This window comes from Curcuma longa, chromosome 4, assembly GCF_044706935.1.
Source record: "Curcuma longa cultivar G26 ecotype Majalengka, Jawa Barat chromosome 4, ITB_CL_G26_1.1, whole genome shotgun sequence".
Taxonomy (NCBI): domain Eukaryota; kingdom Viridiplantae; phylum Streptophyta; class Magnoliopsida; order Zingiberales; family Zingiberaceae; genus Curcuma; species Curcuma longa.
This window is the reverse complement of record NC_133864.1, coordinates 19,254,523-19,260,066: the sequence shown is the minus strand read 5'-3', so window position 1 is coordinate 19,260,066 and position 5,544 is coordinate 19,254,523. Positions and strand designations below refer to the sequence as shown.

At 36.1% G+C, this 5,544-nt stretch overlaps 1 pseudogene; it reads right to left on the bottom strand.

The window, feature by feature from the left end:
• Positions 1–1,890: 1,890 nt before the first annotated feature.
• LOC141827239 (uncharacterized) lies at positions 1,891–4,380 on the bottom strand (annotated as a pseudogene).
• Positions 4,381–5,544: the final 1,164 nt, after the last annotated feature.

Sequence of the window (5,544 nt, the reverse complement as noted above, 5' to 3'; positions counted from 1 at the left end):
TAAATGACTAAATGAAAATAGTTAAAATCAAGTGTGTGCTTTCTTCTTGGAGCTTCAGATTATTTATAACTTTTTTTTTGATTTGACCATTGTACTGACTTGGTAGTTCCGGGTGCCTGGAAGTCTTCCTGACACTTGGATTCGTCGAACCCAATTTACTTTGACAACGGTCCGCTAACGGCTCTAGATAATTTCTTACGATCCGGGTGTTTGGAAGCAATCCGAGCACTTGGATTTCGCTGACATGGACTCCATTCTCATCCATCTCGGTAACGACTCACGCTGACTTGGAATGGGTGTCCAGCGCCTAGAATGGATTCGAACGCTTGGATTCTAGGACGCTCGAAATAGATCCTAGCGCCTAGAGTCCAAGCGCCTGGACAAGCTCCAGCCGCTTGGGATGCTCAATTTGGTGTTGACGATTTTTCTCCTTTGTTCTGCCTTGGTCAGCTTGCGTAGTCTTCCTTTCAGCTTCTCGTCCCTCAGATACACCGAGCCCTTCCAGCTCGCTCCCGTGTGTCCTTCTCGCTCCATCAAAGTACTCTTCCGTAGCTCCTCGTACCTCAGATGCTCCGAGCCCCTCGGCTCCTCTCACGTGTCATCCTTTTCACTCACTTACGTTTTCTATCAAGGATGGCCATCTGGATTACGTATGTTCTCCTAAGTACTTATAGACTTAAACACACGTATCAAATATAATCAGGATCTAATTTCAGATTTATTTGACCACACATCAAAACTCCACTGGGGTACTAACATGTCAGACCAATCGGGATAAAATTTACTCAAGCGATTCAACCTTTATTCAAATTTACTGCTACGAAAGGTTGGAGCTTTTATATAAGTAGAGTCGTCAATTTGGGTTGGCCCATCCCGCCGAATAATTTAATTGGGTTGGATTAAAATTTTATCAATCCATTTTAAGGTGGGTTCAGGTGAGTAGACCTGCCTAGGGCAGCGACCCGCATGGATTGGCCCGCGACTTGCGTAGGTTGGCCCGTGAGTTGAGAAAATTTACTTTTTTCTTTAAAATTTAAAATTAAAAGAGAAAATTTAATAAATTAGTGGGTTGACCCGTTTAAACCGCAATACAAACTTAAAATTTTCAACTTGACCAGTTTAAACTACAATCCAAACTTAAAAATTTTAATATTTTCTATATTTTTCTTATTTTTTGATAGGCTCGTGGTTTGACTCGCCTAACCCGCAATCCGCCTTAAGTTGGGTTAGGTTGAAAAGTTTCTACTCTGCCAAGTTGGTGGGTCGGCCCGCCACACCATGGGTTGACCCATTTGACAACTCTATATATAAAAAGGCTAAGACCTTGGGCAGAAATATAAATAGACATACTATGAAAAAAATAGAATCCTTCCACCGTCGTTTCCTCATTTTCTGTCATGTACTCGTTCGGCGGTCTACCCATGATAGAGTTCGGGTAATAACTCAATTCTTCATGATCGACTCGTGCTTGGTAGTGATCATGATCTATCACTGTATCTTAGTAAATAAATGTCCGTCATAACACTACAAAAAAATGACTTTCCGTAGCGCGCAAATATGCTATCCACAGCGCACATCGCACGCTGCAAAGTTGCAAGCTGTTAAAAGTCATTAGGCATCCGCAGCGTGCATTGCGCGCTGCGGATGTGGACAATCGCAGCGCGCAATGTGCGCCGCGGATGATCTCATCCGCAGCGCGCATTGTGCGCTGCAGATGCGATCATCCACGACGTGCATTGCGCGCCGCGAATGAGATCATCTGCATATCATTTCAAACTAGTGTGTAACATCCAACAAATATCAGACTTAGTAACAATGGATCATAATAACAAAAAACTCTTTAGTTCTATGTTTTTTTCTGAAAAAGATTAAAATCAAAATCTAAATTAGTTACACAACAATATATTTAGATAACCAAGCAATCGTGCTTCCTATTGCATCCTCAAGAAAAAGCATTTCTTCATTTGGTCGAAGTATGTCCACCTTCTCAACTAAAACTCTATCAATCCAAACTTTCCAGCAAGATCCACCAAGAGGAACGTGATGTACTCTTGCATTTGGATCTGTAGATGCAATTCGGCCTTCTGCCACAACTCCATCAAAACACCAATGAATTAATTTGCATTTGCTGTTCTCATTGATATCCCCACGACTCACATTCTTCACTTTTGTCTGAAAAAAAAAGTGTAATTAAATTAATTCAAGAAGCTTGAACTACAGAAAAATTTAAAAACTCAACATTATAAAATAAGTAGAACAAAAGTTTAATACACAAAAGACAACTCCATCTGTTCCACACTAAAGGTGTGAAACAGTAGATTAAACACCTCAAACTCCACCAAGATTATAAGAGAAATTAATTAATCTAAAGGAAACTACCCCTTGCTTGTTGCACCTCCAGATTGGAGCCTATTTTTCTTTGGACTGTAGATTAGATTGCTCAATAGCTTGCACAGTGTTTATTTTGGAAGTGATGAAAAGGTTTAATATGTTTGATCATAACTCTATTCAGAAAATTTTGAATAGTCTTTGTATAAAATGGAAAGAATTTTGCTACTCCTACCAAATAATCATAGCATAATTGCCATTTAAAGCATATATATTTTTTGTAATGGAACATGCAATCTCATTGGCAAGGTATCACAACAGTTTAGACTGGGAATTTGACTGTCATGCTGTTCGTCTGATTTCAGACCACTCCATCCTTACCATCTGAGAAATGTCTAATGCATGACACAACTATTTCTAAAATTCCTTTACACGTGATCCACCAGAGACATACGTACCTTGCCATTGTTAGCACTATCGCCACCAACATCAATGTCAATACCGCTACCAATGCCACCACTATTAACCTAATTTCACAAACAAAGTTGTCCACTATTATCAATAACATAAAAAACATACAAGATAAACTTATATTGTTTAATTACAAACCTGTTCTTGTTCATCTTGTTGTCTCATATTTTGGAAAAACATGGATCTCATTTCATCCATTTGCATTTGAAGGTTATGCACTTTACATTCAAAATGTTTAACAGTTGCTTTTTGTTGCATAGAAGCTCCAACTTTCGATGGTGTAATTCCAAAGCCCATTCCACGCACTCTACCTCGAGGTTCGTTACCAAATACACGACTAATTGCATCTTCCGCTATGTTAGTTGTGTTTAGAGACTCAGGTGGACATTCTTCTAATTCCTTCTGCAAATAATATAATACAACCGTTGTAAAATGAAGATTTAATAATGGGATGTGGTTGCACCGGTATAAAAATTGTTGAACATAATAACAATAAATATTCATAATACCAATTTCTCTCCAACAGCTTGACTACTAGGTTGTCCATTTTTCTTTTTATGACCTTCAATCCAAACTTTTGATCTTGTAATTGGTGTATCTGTAGTATTTGTTTCTTCCTAAATGAAGAAATAATAGTATGTAAGTGTATCTACATAATATTTTATAAATAATAATACTCACCATCATGCTAGCCAAACGTACATAACCTCGCTGGCTCATCGTGTGAATGTGGTCTTGATTTGACCTCATTTCTCTATATTTTGCACTTTTTGCCTAAAAATAAAAATATACTTAACATATTCATATATAAACATATTAATTTGAAAGTATTTCTAATATAAAATTTCAGTAAAAGGAACACTTTTAAATTAATGCTTACTTGAAATTCAGGTGATAGTGTCCTCTTTATAAATAATTTCCACTCCTGTTGATCCATAAATTCAGGCTTCAAAAGATCAAGATTCCGTGTAGCCACTTTACCAGCATTGGCTTCTCGTACAAGTATTTGCAGTTTCGATTTTCTATCACGCCACAACTTAGCTAATTTTTGAAAGATTATTTTCTTTTCACACTCTTCAACATTATAATTCACCTGTACATTAAAAATACAAAATTATATCTACTTTTTGTTATAAACCCAAAAAAAAGTAAATTCAAGGCAATACCTAAAGACAACTCGACATCTTATTCTTCACATCTTCATTTACATCATTCCACCCATCTAATGTATATGGCACAAATTCTTTTACCATGCACCCAAGAAAAGAAGCATATTTTATAGAATTATGCCCAATTGGTTGTCCAAATTCATTACGTTCCAACTCTTTGGGCATTAAATGACCACTAGCTAATTTCAATTTTGATGGACCTCGACCCTTTTTCTTATTGAAACTTTGTTCATCAATTTGCTCTTTATCATGCAAATCATCTGATGAATTAGGTGAAGTATTAGAGTCCACTCCTGATAGCCTCTCTCACTATATTAGCCTACAAAATAGCATAAAGAGAATGAAATATATCACTATACCTTTACAATAGTAAACCAAGATTAAAAAAAATACAATATCACCTGAATTTCATCTACAGATGACTTGCTCCGTTTTTCCCCATTTTTTGCATCTTTTAAATGTTATATAATAACCTGCTCATAAATAATATGACATGATACATTATTGAAGATAAATCAGTGGGAAAAAAATATAGAAACAATAAAAGCATATAATGACACTTGAGAAGACCATTTGTTATTGAAATGAAGAACATGAAATATAAAAACTACACACTTACAAAGTATGTCATGGATCAATCACATCAATTCCATCACACTCATTCCTTGCATATGGTTCTTTCTCAGTAATATTAATATCAAGTCTAGACACATCAAGAGGTGTTGTTGATATATAAATGCTTCCTCTTCAATCAAGTTCATGTCATGAATACCTCGAGGTGGCGCTTTTAGCAACACATACCAATTTGATTCATCATTATCCCTAGAATAGAATACTTGCTTTGCTTGTGATGCTAAAATGAAAGGATCACTTTCAAAAGTTCTTAGTCCTTGGTGTAAGTTGACTAGTGTAAAACCATCTTCCATTTTAATACCAATTCTAATATTAGCCCAATCACATTTAAAAACAGGCACTTTGAAAGAATAGTAGTCAAGTAAAATAATTTCTCGTATAACTCCGTAATATGAGAGTCTTCCTCTTGTATGTGAATAATCATTATCACTAGATTGACAAATAGTATCAGCTTCAATTGAAACACCACTATCTTGTGTTGACCTTCCAACATCAATTGTGTGGAACCGATGCCCATTTATAATATAACCAGTGTAAGATATAACATGTTTTCTTGGACCATGTGCTAGCCATTTAATTCGGCCTGAGGAGTTGTTAAGGTCATGTTTTGATAACCACTCCGCAAATGTTTCCATATGTCGCTTTTGTAATAATGTTTCGTTAGATATGAAACGACGATCTGCTTGTTTAAGCTCCTCAATGTGCATCCTATTTAAAATCATTGAAGGGTGAATGTTATAATATACGAATTATGTAATAGACAATGAATATCTAATTAGGGGTTGTAATGAAATATACTCACTGTAAATAAGGTTCAACTTCAGCAGTATTGAATAATACATATCGATGTGCAGCTTGCAATACCCTGCTCTTCTAAAATCCTTTCTTTTCCTTTAGAAATTGGACGACCTTCCACTAAGCCATTATCTAAATCCTCATTTCG